Source organism: Ruditapes philippinarum, unplaced genomic scaffold (assembly GCF_026571515.1).
Source record: "Ruditapes philippinarum isolate M1 unplaced genomic scaffold, ASM2657151v2 ctg11603_1_1_1_1, whole genome shotgun sequence".
Classification (NCBI taxonomy): Eukaryota; Metazoa; Mollusca; class Bivalvia; order Venerida; family Veneridae; genus Ruditapes; species Ruditapes philippinarum.
The window spans coordinates 11,671-29,728 of record NW_026866394.1 but is presented as its reverse complement, the minus strand read 5'-3'; the positions used below and the strand labels follow the sequence as shown (position 1 = coordinate 29,728).

The 18,058-nt window shown below is 32.0% G+C and overlaps 1 long non-coding RNA gene across 2 annotated transcripts; it reads right to left on the bottom strand.

The window, feature by feature from the left end:
• Nucleotides 1-10,053: 10,053 nt before the first annotated feature.
• On the bottom strand, nucleotides 10,054-16,305 carry LOC132732382 (uncharacterized). Of its 2 annotated transcripts, XR_009626023.1 has the most exons (4): nucleotides 16,202-16,305; nucleotides 12,624-12,707; nucleotides 11,799-11,944; nucleotides 10,054-11,020 (listed from the first exon to the last, which is right to left on the bottom strand). It is a non-coding gene; the product is annotated as an uncharacterized LOC132732382 (long non-coding RNA). The 2 variants fall into 2 exon arrangements; XR_009626022.1 differs by lacking the exon at nucleotides 16,202-16,305 and having other exon boundaries at nucleotides 10,055-11,020; nucleotides 12,624-13,674.
• Between the last annotated feature and the right edge of the window lie 1,753 nt (nucleotides 16,306-18,058).

Sequence of the window (18,058 nt, the reverse complement as noted above, 5' to 3'; positions counted from 1 at the left end):
TTTTTATTTTTTTCATTCATCATCGGAGCTGACTCCGAGTTCTCTTAATAATTTGGGAACTTTCTTTGTGATGAACTTACTGTATCACAGCTGGTTTTCTCTGATCAGTGCTGCTAGTGGCCTTTTTCTACCCCTGCCATTGTTGTTCTCTCCGGAAAGATGATCCACGATTGCCGGTCTTGGAGCGGCAGGCACGGTTGCCAGTCTCGGAGAGACAGCCACGGTTGCCGGTCTCGGAGAGACAGCAACGGTTACCATTCTCGGAGCAGGTCCGGGTTGTTGGTCAATCGCTACAAGGGGAATGTGGTTTAACGAAACATATTCATTGATTCAAAATTTTTACAGCAGTCACTATTTTATAGTCTAATATTGTATTCTTATAAAACTGTATATTAGGATATTTTATCGCATTTATTTGTCAGGAGTTTTATTATTTCTATAGCCGAAAGATAATTTACAACCTTTATTTCCATTTAAATGAACATTAATCATTTTCACTATTTCACTTACAGTTCTAGGTTTGTAAAATTCTTTTCTTTAAGATACACGGTATATATTTATATATCCTTGGTCACATAGTAGAAAATGTAATAGGTACGTAAAATCATACAGGGTGACTGTGAAACATGCAATTTCCAATCTCAAGACTTACCGTGCTATAAGCTCGGTGTGGAGACATTTAAGAAAATTGTTAAGTAACACTGTAATGATATGTGCCGACCGTGCTTGCAGACGGAAAGAAATTGGTTTAAACTATAAACATAAATTTGAAAACTGGATTGTTTTTTATCATTTACTTACCCTTTAACTTTAAATTATATACAGTATTATTATTTTGAGAAAACCCCTGAAAATGATCAGTAGTCCATCGTCCGCTGTCCGCATCGGAGTAAGCTGCAAAAGTCTAATAGGAGACAGCGAAGCTCGACTAATTAATTACTGGACGCAGTAAGGAAGACAAAACTATGAAAGAAAAAATCAATTATAATATAAATATATTTCTTCTTATGACAAACAGTTATAGTTGATAACATAAATTCCAAGTTCAAGGGGGAATTATTTTGGAAATACTTATACTAGAGTTATATACCTTGTCACAAAACATGTGTGATAAGAAATATATATTTTTGAAGTTTGATGAAGATACCTTAATAAATGAAAAAGTTATAGTAAAAAAATAACATTTTTTAAGGAAAATTCTAAGTTCAAGGGGAGATAAATATGAAAATATTGGTGCTAGAGTTATTAACATTGTCACATAAGATGTGGTTGATGATAAGGAACATATATTTGAAGTTTGAAGTTGATACCTTAAGAAATGAAAAAGTTAAAGTGAAAAATATTTATTATTATTGACAAAGTTATGCCCCTTTATATGTAAACAAGTATGTTCACTTATATTTAATTGCATATATGCAGTTACCTAAAATGACTGTATACTATTTCTTCCACATGAAACAGAAAAATTACTAACAGGGCATATTTGAGTAGTTTTTAATCTATGATAAATTCAGTATAAGTTATTTTCTTTGATACAAGTAAAGCTTTTAAAGTTTTTATTGTTTTATCATGTATTGGATATGTTTTACCATGTTATTGCATTATACTGAAATCCATCCATCCATCCATCCATCCATCCATCCATCCATCCATCCATCTATCCATCTATCCATCTATCTATCTATCTATCTATCTATCTATCTATCTATCTATCTTTCTTTCTTTCGATAAGTTTTAACATAAGGGTTCACTCACTAAATTGAAACACGCTAAACATAAAAGGTTACGTGTTGTCCTTCTTATCTCTAAAAACGACTATTGTTTATCTTTCAGTGGTGTTCCCCAAGGCTCAAGTCTCGGTCCCCTTCTTTTTCTAGTATTTATTAACGATATTGTTGAAGAATACAGTCTTGTATCTATTTAATCGTCTTTATTGTTGAAAAAAACACAAATACAGTGAAATTTTAGAAAAACGGACGCTGAAAAAATCGGAACTCTCTAAATACCGGACGAATTATTCAGTCCCAAAGTTTCCCTTCTTTAAACTATTGCATTAAACATTGATAATACCGGAATCTGCAAAAACCGAATATCGGACAGATGATAGGGGACTACAAAGTCAACTATATAGACAACAAGTACAAATGTTGCTGCAATCCAGCAATTGAGAAGCTCCGCGCAAATAATGCGCTCATTACAGATACCTTACCAAATTATTCCTACACACAGGTCATGTTATATTCAGATTAAGTACTATTGTACATTTTTATGCCACCGCAGCATCTGCGATGCGGTGGCATATAGCGATTCACCTGCGTGTATGTGTGTGTGTGTGTGTGTGCGTGCGTGCGTGCGTGTGTGTGTGTGTGTGTTTTGTGTGTTATATATATTATATATTAAACTTAAAAAATCTTTTTGTGAAAAACCACTAGTCCAATTTCAACCAAACTTGGCAGGATGGATCCTTGGGTGACGGGCTTCCAAAGTTGTTCAAAGAATTTCATTCCATGCAGAAATCTGGTTGCCTTGGCAACCAAAAGGAATTATAAGAATAAATTTAAAAAATCTTCTTGTAAAGACCCAAAAGGCCTAGAGCTTAGATATTTTGCATAAGGCATTGTCTGGTAGACCTCTACCAAGATTGTTCAAATTATAGCCCTGGGGTCAAAATCGGCCCCGCCCTGGGGGCTATTGATTTTTACTATAAATACATATAGTAAAAACGTAAAATACCTTCTGTAAAGACCCAAAAGACCTAGAGCTTAGATATTTTGCATAAGGCATTGTCTGGTAGACCCTTACAAAGATTGTTCAAATGATAGCCCTAGGGTCAAAATCGGTCCCAACCCGGGGGGGTCATTGATTTTCACTATATGTACATATTGTAAAAACTTTAAATACCTTCTTGTAAAGACCCAAAAGGCCTAGAGCTTAGATATTTTGCATAAGGTATTGTGTGGTAAACCTCTACCCAGATTGTTCAAATTATAGCCCTGGGGTCAAAATCGGCCCCGCCCGGAGGTCATTGGTTTTTCTTATATGTATATAGTAAAAACTTATTGTAAAAACTTTAAAAAAAATTCTTCTAGCAATTGACAAATGCTAGAGGTTAGATATTTTGCATGAAACATTGTGTAGTGAACCTCTAGCAAGATTGTTCAAATTAGAGCCCCTTGGGTCAAAATTGCCCCCGCCCCGGGGATCATTGATTTTCAATATATACATATAGTTAAAAGAATCTTATTGTCTGAAGGTACAAGGCTTAGAGCTTTAATATTTGTTAAATGATATCATCTATAGGTACTCTACCAAAGTGTTCAAATTTTGCCTCTAGTGTCAAAATTAGCCCCGCCCCGGGGGCCATACTGGTCCTTATATGTATATAGTAAAAACTTAAAAAAATCATCTTCTCTAAATTTACAAAAGCTAGAGTTAAGATATTTTGCATGAAACATTGTGAAGTAAACCTCTAACAAGATTGTTCAAATTATAGCCCTGAGGTCAAAATTGGTTCCGTCCCGGGGGTCATTGATTTTCATTATGTACATATAGTAAAAATAAAAATTTGTCTGACGGTACAAGGCATAGAGCTTTGATGTTTGCTATGTAATTCATCTATAGGTCCTCTACCAAAGATGTTCAGATGTTTCCCCTGGTGTCAAAATTGGCCCTGCCCGGGGGCAGTGATTCTCATTATGTACACATAGTAAAAACAGAAAATAAAACAAATGTTTTCTGAACGGGAGAAAGCTACAGCTTAGATATTTTACTTGAAATGTTGTTTGGTGGACCTGTATCAAGATTGTTTTGAATTAAACCCTTGGGTCAAAATTTTTGCCTGTGCCCAAGGGGACACTTGACCTACTTTCTTGTCCTTTGATGTACAGCAATAAAATTTTGCTGTGCACGTTTTGTTGTAAAATTGAATTTTGTTTAAGGTGCCTAGTTTTTGTTTGATGTGCCCTACTTGTCTTGATGTAATTTACGAAATTTAAACCATGTGCAAGTTAAGATGAAAAGAAAACTTTGTATCACTGCCTAATTTTGAAAAAGGTTTTTACTGTTTGTCTTTTGTGTAGTACGAAATTTAGGCTGGGAAAATTGCCTTCCCCCCAAAAATTCAAAGACCAATGATGAATTTCCCTATTGTTTTTATTGGTTTAACAATGATTTAACAACAATCGTAATAAGTTTTTAGAAAAGGTCTGGGATAAAAAAATTTTTTGACAATTTCAATTGTATAGAAAAAAAAAAATGTTCCTTTTAACTTTTTAGGTTTTTTTAAAAGGGGGTCCCTAGCATTTTCTCAAAATGCAATCTTGTTTCCAAATGTTTTGTAAACCATTTTTTGCATAATTATACTTATCTTATACACTGTCCACAATTAAAAAGAGGGGCAAGATATTGAATTTGAAAAAAATGCTTTCACTGATGCCTACCTGGTAAGGAAAGTAATTCCGTTGAATACAAACAAGACTTACAAGACTTGTAAATGTTATGTGACATGACTGTACTGTGTTCTGTTTGTGTCACTACTGCAGTCAATGATAAAAATATCAAAGTCTGTTTTTTATTATTATAATTGTAACAAATATACAAATAGTAACAAAAGTGACTAATATTGTAATATAGTAATTTTACATGCATTTTTTCATGTTAAATTTAAAAAAAATGGTTTCTTTCAATACTGAAAGTAGGAATGAAAAAAAATGGGATGAATTTCAAAAAGACCAAATTCAGGAATTTGTTTTGTTATATACGCGTTACATGGTGATACAGTATTTGTCAATATAAAAAAAGACTGTTACAGGTATGAGGAAATTCACTTACATCATGTTCGTGCGAGTCAAAGATATAAAAAGCTACTTGACATGGGTGATATGTTAATTGATTTATTTGGGAGATCAATATACTTTTTGCTGAATTGCTTTAAAACCATTCATAAAAAATACACCTCATGTTCAAACTGCAGATCAAAGTTTCTGTTGTTACCAATGATGCTATCTATCTATTTATAGTCTTTTGCTTAATGAGGGTCCATCCGCCCGTAGGTGCACAAAATGCAGCTTTCGCTGTCGAGTACGCACCCCGGATATGCCACCAGTCATGCCCTTAAATAGTTAATTTTGACCGTGCAATACCAATGATGCCAATGAAATGTAACCTAATATACCAAAGTATAATTATTTCAAAACAACCAATATATCAATATATTATTATTAAACATTTAGTTTCATAAATATAAATTAAGATTAATTATCAAAAGCAAAATTATTAAAGTCTTATGCCTAAAATCTTCTTTATATTGACAAAAATCACTAATAGTATACTTGATATACTGTGTGTAAATGTAATTCAAAATGTAACAAATTATAATTTCATGTACTACTCAAAAAGGGAAATAACAAATTTATAACCGAAGTGTCAAAAATCAGACCATTTATAGCTATTTATAGCTTTCGAATTCATGTACAGCAGAACTGCTTTACGGTTCTCATTCATTAATATGACATGCTGCGAATCACCGAAGGGGGGGGGGGGCAATATAGAAATCGGAAGGAGTTATTGAATCTGAATTTATTTTTAGTTGTAAATCGAAGGGATTAATTGATTAAATCCGGGCTCATGGACAAAAAAAATAGTAAACACAAATACCCTGACGAAGGTGTTAATAACCTTGTGTACTTGTCAATTGGTTGTGTCTACAACGCTACCTGAGCGGTAACGGAACACTGATTGTCTTATTTGTTTATTATGCTATTACATTACAGTCAGATATAGACAGAATTTCATTATGGGCAGATACATGGCTTGTTTCATTTAATCCTTATAAATTTGAGTTTTATTTAGTCTCTAGGAAGAGATACTAAAATCAGCGAAGTATTATCTAAATTTTAACATAACAAAATAAAGATAGTTTTAGTAGAATTTTTATCACAACTAATCATTAATCTGTCAAGTTCAAAAATATTGGGATGAATATAAAAACTGGGAAGAAGAGATTTACGTCTAATATCATTAAAGTACGAACATTCAAAAAAGTAGTGAAATTCACCACCAATAGCTTGATACGGACATAAGAACAGAGCCTATTATTATGATCAATTGCCAAATGTCTGCCTTTTTCTATTGGTAATAGGTGATTCATTGTTCTTTTATTTACATAAATATTTGCCTATGTCAAATGGAAGTAAAATTAGAATTTTTCGAAACAGTGAGTATTTTATATGAACGATACATTAAGCACTTAGAAGACTTATCAATAGTACTAAGCCAATTTTGTAAAAAAATGATAATGTTGTCTAAGCTTCACAATACTTTTAAAGAGATAAATAGTATTTACTTTCTGTAGATGAAAATATTCTGAAATACCAAGATTACTAAGCGTTTCTTTCACAAATCTTATCCGACAAAGACAACATTGTTTTATACAGAGGTTTACAAATCTTATTTTCCTTAGCATCAATAATTTTACTCCAGAAACACAAAACTCTAGCATTCACTTGTAAGACTAAAGGAAATATACCCAATTCACCATAAACCATACAATTAGGCGTAGAAGATTTTAAATTCAAAACAAACTTTCAAAAAATACAATTGAATTTTCTCTAAACTTTGAACTTGTTCGAATCCCCAAAACTCACTTCCATAAAGAAGCATAGGTACAACGATAGTGCTAAATAAATGCAGTTGCAAAGACATTGGTAGACATAGTTCACGGGACTTTTGGATCACAAAAAAACTTGCTCTTATAGCATTATAAACAAGATTCTTTTGATTTCTAAAATTTACCATTATAATTACAAAGTACTCCAGGTAAGTAAAGTTATCTACAAAATCACGCTTTTTACCATTATACATAAAATTAAAATCATCTTTAGGTTTTGATTTAATAAAAATCATTAATTTAGTAACAACAAGACTCCATATATTACAGTAATCATTCATTGCATTTTGCACATCAGTTTTGCTTTCTGTTTAAAATACTGTATCACCAGCATATACGAGTAACAAAAGAAACATTTGAACGTCAACATCAATGACATCGTCACTAAGACATGCACGAGTTGCATTAGAGATATTGATAAGACCTGTGTATTTATAAGATATCAATTTGACAAATCGTTCAAAAAGATAGAAAACAAAATTGGTGAAAGATGTGCACCGGTAAAACTACAAAACTACAGCTAGTCAACTCACAGTTTAACACAAGATTTAATCTTACTGTACATATTGTGGATTATACCAATGCACTATTCATCAATATTTTGTGACAAAAGTTTGTGTCGACTCATAATAATCAATTAACATCTTTAAAATGTATGATCAGTAGTACAATATTGTGATCTGAACCCAGCGTGCTCTTCGTTAAGTAAATTGTGACATTCATTCCAAATACTCATTCAGTCTATTATTTAGTATACTGGTAAATAGTTTGCCAAAAAAATTAACTTAATATGGTAATCCCTCTATAATTGTTTAGATCAGATTTGTCACCCTTATTTTTATATATGATTAATAATACCCTGACACCAAATATCAGGAAAAATACCTGAATCCAATATAACATTAAACAATAAACAAATTACGTTTAAAACAGGTACATTATTTACATTTTTATATTATTTTCATTTAATATATTATCAAACACTGAAGGACTTTAATTATTTTTTAACAATTTTTTAAAAATTTAATCAACAGTTATTTCTGCATTTAAGAAATTTTTAAACAACTTAGATTATCAAAGTTATCGCACAAATGCGAACCGTCGTGTCAAATTTACAAAAAAATGATCTTACCTGTTAAAACGGATTTTTCTCCATTCTTCCAACAAGAACTAAGGACATGTACAACGGAAGAAATATTGACAATATACCATGGCAACAATATATATATACTAACTATATATATTAACTCATTTTTTCCGAATGAATAAGAGAATGGAATAATCTTCCACACGATTTCTGCAACCTCCCCATCTAACATCATTCAATCATAATTTTAAGAAAAACAAACAACACACGCCTATTATTTTTCGGGTGAAAGAAAACTTCAAATACTTCATACAAGACTTCTAACAAAGTGTAGGTCTTACTCTAACTTTCAATAAACAAACAGCTATGTTGTGCATTGTAGCGAGGTTATTTTAATACCATTTCGTTATAACAGGAGGATATCAAAGTGCTGAAAGCACTGATGGGGGCGCAATATGTTGCATACAAAAATTCGAGATTTGTATAGCAATCTACTTTAGGTGTTCCAATCTGATATCATTCTTCTTTCAAAGTTGAATAAGTGCCCATTTTGTACACAATATAATAGTATCGCCTCCAAACTCTTGTCAAAATTGAAAATCATGTACCAAGAACATACTAACAAACCCAGGCAAAATGCATAATTGATATCATATATATATCATGAATAAACATTTTAAATTATGACATTGGATTTTGTTGGGAAACTATAGTTGTTTAACCAATTTTCATGTAAAGTACTTCCTTATGTGAGTGTATAACACATAAATCAGTGTACTTACTATATTTATTCCAAGAAATGATTATGCAGATAGAAAATAAACAGAAAATTTAACTGTCCATAAAAAATTTCTAAAATAAAACCAGGACTGTAAGAACAAACTTATTTTTTGTAGAAACCTTTCAAGCACAATAGATAATACATGTGAGAATGTAAATTGGAATGGATACATATAATCAAGTTGGCATTGAAAACAAGAGCCACTATCTAGCTTGGGCCATGCTCGGCTTTTTCTTATATTGGAAGTCAAACACATCAGTAGGAGAATATTGTAATATCTATTAGAGTACTCCTAGAAAACATAATATAAATGTATAAAGTAAATTTCAAATTTGAATAGTAAAGGTCATAGTTGAATGATAATTGTTCTTTTGTCCAAGAATGAATCAAATCATAGACAAAAACAAAGTTATGACAATGTGATCGAATTTCAATTGTTTAACCTTGGAGGTAATGGTCATTTAAATGTCAAAGTTATATCAGAAAAATTCAACATGTTGGTTTTGTGTTTGTTTGTCCAAGCATGAATCAAATCTGTAAATAATAACAAAGTAATGACAATTCCAGCTAACTCCAAAGATATTTTATATCAAATAAAGGTCAAGGTCATATATGAACTTGAAGGGCTTTTGTCACAAAAACATGTCTCCCAAAACTGTGTATGGTTCTGATCACTCTTTTGAATTTTGGCAGTTTTACATGTGATAGATTTTTCTTTTTTTAACTCTGGGGCCATTTTGTGCAGAGAAACAGAACATGCCATTGTCGGATACCCACGATTGATAAACATGTCACATAACATGCAATCAATGATGAATGTTAATGGTTCGGCCGTGGGTATCCGACGATGAGAACATGCCAACAATGTGCACAACTAAGGATGGCACTGTACACTCCTGTTTAGTCCTGTTTGAAATCTAACCAGCAGTTTAAACATTACTTTTGTACTTTTATATAAGTTAAAGATAGAAAACATTATCAATTTTAATCCTATACTTATTATAGGTATTTATTGGATTCATTATTCAAAATTAAATGAAAGAGCATGGAACAAAATATTTTCAAGATCTAGTAAAATCTAAATGTTTTTAAAATCTAGTAGAATCAAAACTTTACAATAAATATATCAATAAATATACTATAAAGTACATTATAACAATACATGTATTTTGGATAATACACTCTCAGCTGAAATACTTTAAATGGGTATGGTATTATAAATGTTTGTAAATATTGTAAGTTATCTAATCAATAAGTCTATTCTTAATAAAAGAAACTTGCACCTTGATATTTTCTGTACAAACTAGAACTGCCATTGTCATGGCGTGAATACCCCCACATACCAATTTGTCATGCCATTCAATAACACCCCCCCCCCCATTTCATGCAGCCTTGCCTGGAGGTGTTTTATGATGAATATATGAGACCATTTGAGCAGACAAGCTAATTGTAATAAAACCCCTGTGACCTTGACCTTTGCCCCAGTGACCTCAAAACCAATAGGGGTATTATACTAATCTTGACTAACCTCCATGCCAAATATGAAGACTACGGGTCAAAGGATTCTTAGGTAATTGGGCGGACAAGCTTTAATTAGCCAAGGCCCCTGTGACCATGACCTTAGACCTGGTGACCTGAAAATAAATAGGGGTCATCTACTAATCATGACTAACCTCCATGCCAAAAATGAAGACTGTGGGTCGAAGGATTCTTAAGTTATTGGGCAGAAAAGCTTTCTTCAGTCAAGACCCTGTGACCTTGACCTTTGACTTGGTGTTCTCAAAATTAATAGAGGTCATCTACTAATCATGACTTACCTCCATGCCAAATATGAAGACTGTGGGTCAAAGGAATCTTAAGTTATTGGAAGGACAAGAAAAAACTGACGAACTCCCGACGGCCGGACAAGCTGATTCCAGTATACCCCCCTTACAACTTTGTTGTGCGGGGGTATAACAGATTTCAAACATTGATAAGTTAGCTCATCTTCTTGGTGATGAACTGGCGCCTCTATATACAAATGTGGTTCTGTTCATACATAGGTTATCTCATGTTCTTCGTGATAAACTCTCACCTTGAAGTTGATAGAGTTCTGTTCATACATATTTCAAAAATAGATAAGTGATCTTATTTTCCTGGTGAAAAACTGTTCGCTCATTAAAGTTCTATACATATTATGATATTTCAAATATTGGAAAGTTATCTCATGTTCTTGGTGAAAGACTGGTGACTAGTTTTCTCCTCAATGTCATTTCTTTTTCTAATTAGATTAAGTCAAGTTACTATATTCATGAGGCTTTCGACATCACATCATCCAACATTGCAAAGGGCAAGCAGTCTCCTGGTATTCCAATTTCTTTTAAGTTTTGAAAAACCCAAATATTTCAATTTCTCTAGTAGTGTTTCCGACATGAAGACACATCTACATGCATCTGTCCTTATCACTCCTGCTATTACTGTTCTATCATACAAACGCCTCTGTTTCCTGAAATATTTGTTTAGAAAAAGTTAATTGCAAAATAAAAATGCCATTATTTTTGTTTTGTTTTGTTCGGGGAAGGGGGTAGGGCAATTTAAAGCACAATTTCCAGCTTTACTGGTTGAGGAAGACCTTGGTGCACCTATGTGTATGATTTCAGGCACCTGGGTACCATCAATGTTCCATAAATGAGCTGGATAGCTTTCTCACATGAAATAATCCATAAACCCTTGCAGAGCTCGAACCTACAGCAGTGAAAGGCTTAATAGGTTCAAAGTCAACCAATCCACCACAGACACCCCAAGTATTTTATCTATTTGCTAAGCAGCAATTTTTTCAAAATTATTTAAATTTATAAATGTGAGTGATTCTGATAACCTATAGACAGCTAAGTGTAGATAAGATAATCATATATGTCAGATATGTCGGAGTGCTTACTGTGAATATTCAATATTTTAATGTGAATTCTCCTGAGGTGAAAAGGAAAGAAAAGCTGAATTCCTAAATACATGTTACATGTCACAATTGTTCTTGCTATTATTTTTGTTCCTAATTTCTAGTATAAGATGATATTTAAATACACTGTAATTCCTTTTTATAAATTTGGATTTTATCCAGTGACAGAAGCTCACTGACTTAAAATAAACTGTCCTGTGTCAGCCTTTAAACAAGTCAAGAAAAAAAGCTATTAGAATATAATAATTAAGAAATATCATATACAACCACTTCTAAATAATCATGTACCGCTTCCTTAAATGCCATGCTACTGAAAGAAACATTTTACCATTTATTCACTGCAAGGTTTGTCAGATTGACAGTCTCACATTTTAGCCTTTATCTCTCTTGATTTCATCCTCATTGACCCTAAAGCATCCTTAAAATCGATATCCTGCCGTTCACATTCACAAATCTGACATGTAGGCCGACCATCTGAAACAGAAAGTTGGAAAGATAAAATATAATTATTATTAGATATACATATAGTATCCCAATAATTATGTTAGTTGATATCAAATCAATAATTTAAGCAGTGTTCGAAATTAGCAGTAGTCCGAGGGCCCGACTACTAAATTTCTCCTCGGGCTACCAACTTTTCACAGTAACAAGCCTGACCAGGCTACTGTATTTTCAGAGGCAATATAAACAACTGTTTTGAACAAATGAATCGTGCCAGTGAAATGTCTTTTGGGCTAGTGAATATTCCAATCTGGTAGTCCGACCAGACTAGTCGATTCAAATCCTAATTTCTTACACTGTTTAAGAAACAATTTGTTCAAAATTGTCCAAGCACAAAGATTTTTATAGTAGTTATAGTGTATATACAGTATGTACTAAATGTCTTTACAATCTACTATACTGTCCTGAAATTTTAAGAAAACAACTATCTTTAAAATCCATTGTCTCAGAAGTTGCAAAACCAAGTAAATGAAATTGTTCTGGGTTTGTATTATTCTGCACAACTTCTGATCACAAAAGCTTCAAGGACATTAATGAGTGAATCAGGTCCTATCCTGAAAGATTGTTGCGTTCAAGTTTGAAGACAATCCATTCAAAAATAACAAAGTCATAGCCACTAATAGCAAAAATCAAGAAAATTTAAATATTTTACCTTGAATGTTTATATGGAGGTCAAGTTTAGTCTGGTCTATTTGAAGGGTTGTTGTGGCCAAGTATGAAGACAATACACCAAGATCTGAAAAGTTATGAAAAAGGTTAAAGTTTGTTGACAGCAACGGGAAAGCCGTCATGACCCTAAAATGCAAACTGAAAGTTCTAGCCTATACACACTGTTGAGGATAGCCGTTCAGCATTTTTTCAATAATAAATAAAATCAATGCAATGATAAAATCGGTAACTTGCAAGTCTTCTAACATTTTTACAAAGAATGAACATATATATTTTTTCCTAATAATTCTATGATGACGTTCAGCCTTTTATATTATAACAAGATATCGGAAAGATATATCAGAAATGAATTGGCCCGTGGACTTTAATGTCAATCATAGAGCTCTTATGCAAAATGTAATGGTAAGCAAACATCCAGCATGAAATTTTCAAGTAGCTAAAAGTGAAATAAAATTATTAAAAATACTTTGTCATAATTCAACTACTGTTGGAAATTGACCCACATGTTTGATTACAAATGTATTACATCTATATTGTCCATAGAAATAATAAATTAATTTTCAGTCTCTTTCTCTTTGCGCTTTCACACAGATTTAAATTATTCAACTCCATGATTTTCAGAAGGAAAAAAAATCTTCTGATCATCAAACACTAAAAATTACTATACCAACTGTAAATTGCAGTCTGTGCGAAAGGCTGTCGGTCCTCGGACCTCGCCAACTAAAAATCAGTAGGGCCGAGATAAATTTCGATACAGTCAGTTGTCATGTCCGAATAAAATTTCAGCCAGTTTGAAACAATTTTTGGCCTTCTAAAATATGCAAAGCTTCCAAGATCGATCTATTTTTTTTAATTTTTGCTTGTATTCACAGACCAAGATAACCAAAATCACCGCAGGATACGACCAGTTTTTGCTAAGTAATGTAAGCCACCATCTTGTCTTTGATAATTTCCTTACCAAAACATATTTTTTCTCCAATCTTCAAAATTAAACCTTTGAAAGATGTATTGTTTTCTTGTGAATTATGCTAATGTTTATTAATTATGTTTCTGTATATTTTTTTCATAGTATCTTATAGTTGAGTCTGACAATTCATATATGCTAAATATTTTTCTTAATAATTATGGCAATATCCCTCCCCCATCCCTACAAAAAAACCTTTCAGAGTCCGGGCCGGTAAAAAATCATCAGGGCCGGAAATAAATCTAATGATCCAAGTCCTTGCTGCAGGAATTTTTTTTTTGACTTTCGCATTGACTGAAATTGTATATGATATTTAATAAAATCTTCTTTTAGAAAAACAAGTTTGCATATTATTGTTTTAGGCAACTCATTTTTAAAATGCTGTACAGCTAGCCTCAACAGTGAGTATATGCTAGTCGTATGCGACTCGCATACAGCCAGCACTTTTGTCAAACAATACTGGTTCATACTGCTAGCCACTGCCATGATTAATTATTCCTTCCTCTACCAATTCATAAACTTCCATCAACAAAATTTTTGAATACTATTAGTATAATAATCATATAGATGTTAAACAATAAAAGTAATGATGACTTAATATGATGTATATAAAATTCCGCTGCTAAAGACAAGTTGTTTTTATTGATAGTTTATATCAACAAAGGTAATGAGGTAAGTTTCATCAGTGTATGATGACTTTTAAATTTTTGTTTAAAGTAAAAATTGATAGTCATCAAATTGTTCTAAATATTACCATACTGTTATACAGAGTTCCAGATAATTTTTTGACACTGGGGGTAATTACTTACCCCCACTTTCCAGAATGTGGGGGTAAATTTAAATAGATCAAAAATCTACCGAGTAAAATTAAAGGACGTACTCTGTTTTAATGCACCATACTTTATTACATTAAAATTAACACACCATTCTCTAACTAAGTTTATTACATAAATCTTTCTCTTTATATACATTTAAAACAAAAATGAATTCTAAGTCACTAAGTCTGGTCCAGTAAATCTCTACAAGACTAAAATAGCATTACAGATTTAGTGGTATTTCATTTTTTATTAAGTAGCGAACAGAATAAAAGATGACTGTACCACACTTTTGTTAAAAATAATTTGATTCTTGGAAAATATATTAGATAATTAAGGGGGAAATATCAAAATAAACATCTTTTATTTATTTCCCTGAAAGATCATGTGAAATTTAGCAGATATTCAGCATGAATTTCATTTCAGTTGAAAGGCCTTTCATGCGCATATTTATATTGTTTACACTCAATAATCGTCGACAATGACATAACCAATGCAGATAACCACCTGTCAATTGCCGATTTCTGTATGTTTACAGCGCCTCCATTCACGTATATTATGATTCACATTTTCTTGTGCTCTTTTCATTTTAAATACACTACGGTTTACAATAGTTTCCCCGGCAACAGAGTTGTGTGAAAAAAATGTCAATTTGATTAGCCCTTGAAGCAACCATGCACTACATGTGTATTAATAAATCCTTGCAATTATCAAGAAAATAGAACAATTGTTTTATCAAGCACCTAAGCAATAAAGACGTAATTTGACTGGTTTACAGAGAAAAATAGTTGAAAGTATCTTGACGGGTATTAATTGGAAATAGATACACAGTCAACTGTTAAATGGAAGCGGTCAATCAGCTGTTTACAAAATGAAAGTACACACCAAAAACGCTTCAAATTTACATTCTTTGCGTAATTAATTTACAGAGTGCGTAAATGAACGCAACAAATTGGTAACCTTGTACGTTTTTAGTTGATTTTAAAGCGTAAAATACGCCGATACTCACGTTATCTGGAATCTGTTATATTTAATAATATAATCAGTAATCTTATTATTATTGACCTGTGGTTTTGAATTTTAATACAACTACTTTTTTCATATAAATGTCTATAAATTTACAAATAAAAAGCTATAAAATTATGGACTGACCATAAATATGAAATCCTACATCTGATGAAGGCAAAACTGTGGAAATCAGATCAACATGTATGAAATAAGTATATCTGAACTTAAGTCATATTGTATTTAACAATTATAATTATTACCAGTCCTTTAAAATTTTGGAACCTCTCATAGGATAGGATTTTATTCATTACAGGGCTGGGGCAGTACCTCCAGTCGCTTGCAAAAATCATGATCACAAAATTGAAAAACTATCATTTTTCACCAATTATAACATTTTACCTGTATACCATGACAAGTTTTGGGCCTATTTTGTTTAGCTTAGATAGCTAATACAGTAAATTGAGTTATAGAGATGTGTTCAAAAAGTAGTCAAAAATGTAATAATAATTTAAGAAAATATCTTTCCATGTTTCTGAATAAGTCCAGATATTAATTATGTAGTTTCAACAATAAAGAGTGATAAAACAAACCAATATGTTAATAAATTGAAAAGTGGACCGAGTTGAAAAAAGGCCGAGCTGACTCGGGGCCGAGTACGTTTTAGGCCAAATTAGGGCCGAGTTTGTAATGCACTAAAATTTGCAGTCTACTTGCAGTATCAAGCGATATATATATAGCTTTACCAGATTGTGAAGAAAACTTGATTATACATACGGAATAGATTGTAACCAAAATATCAACGTAATAGCTGGGACTTCCTAAATGATAGCAAATCTTCTCAACCTTTTCTCGGAATAACTGACCAAGATGGCGATTTCGGGAAAATGACGTCAGAGGGAAAATAGTTTGTATTCATACGCATAAAAATTTTTACTCTGTCGTTCACACTTTTTAACCATTTTAAGCTTGAAAGTTATCTAATATGAAAATCGTATTCCATTTTTCCTGAATTATTGTGTTCTATGATAGTTAGTTAATTTATGACTTGATAAAATTGGCACCAAATGTATGCAAGTACTTTGGCTCTCGTGCATCGGGAACCAGAAGGTAGAACAAATAAACTGCTTCTCATTAAATTTTTATCGACTGCTAGCGTAGTAATATTCAAATCGCGTAAAGCAATGGTATATGTAATTTTGTGATAAAAGGATTTAAAATTTAGTAATAAAATGACCAGTCAATTTAAAAATAGATAAGGTATTATGATGATCTGAATATTATGGCAAAATATTGGATCTATTTTTGCTCAGCGAAGCTAGATAGCCTAGACGCGTTCAAAAGGTAGTAAGCTGAATTTATCGTAATTACATTGGGGGCTTGCGCCCCCAATAATACATATGTATAAAGCATATCACGATCAAAACTGTTGCACTATGTCCAAGACATTTCATGATAAAATGTAAAATAAAAAAAAACTTAACAGGTTCGATCGTATATTCGTCTCAGGAATACTGGCCGCCTGCGTAAAACCCCTTTTATCTTTTTTAAATGTAAGAGGAACCGTAGAATCCGTGGGCATGTACGGAGGAAACACAAAAGTGACCCTCCTCTGACTATTCCTAACGGACCGTGCTCAGTCATGCTAACATATATATCAAATATATACATATCAATACTGTAAATCACTTTATATTCGCGTGATCTTTATTTCGCGAAAACCCCACCCCCGGATTATTTCGCGTATTCATGAATTCGCGATTGCACGGTCAGAAATTTATATTCGCGATTATTTGAATTTTGTTTCCGCAACATATAACAGGGTAGGGTGAAGTTAATTCCTATACTGTGTCGCTCTTATGCAAGGTTAATGTTAATGGTGTTAATAAGAGACGAGTTTTATTTATTTATTTTATATACAAAATGTACCTACACACATGTAATTGACTTATTTTGAACGATATTTCTAATCATTTGTCATTTTTTTTTTGCAAATAGCGTGTTTGATAAAACGTTAAATGTTTGTTACAAGGTGTTATATACTTGTTTATAATACTTAATCTACCTATGAAAATTATCCGTTGATCACTGTTTTACCGAAAATCTATTGTCATCTAAACAATATTTGTTGCAAGTAAAGTGCCAAAATTGTTGATAATGTCTCTTTTTGTGTTTTACATCCATGTCTTCATGAGGAAAAAGGAATGGGAAAAATCTTTTAAGTTAACCTTCATATCTTTATTATCATGATGTAAATAAAACACTGCACATATTAATTATTTGCATTCAGTTATTGTATTTATTATAAAACTTAATCACAATTCGAAAGAAATTGTCATCAGATTTATTTTTTTATATAATTGTATGTTATGTTATAAAATTTACGCGGCATCATGAATTCGCGACACGGCCGATTCGCGAATAATAGCGAAAATTAAAACATCGCGAAAAATACCGGATTTACAGTATATTTTCCTTAATCAAAATACAAGTTCTGTTCCACATATACAAACTTGAAACAAACCTATACATTCAATAAATTAATAATTTATTTTTCTGTTACTTTGTAAATTTTTCCTTATAAAACAGTTTGCTTAATTACGTCTTTAACATAATCTTATAACATTATAAATA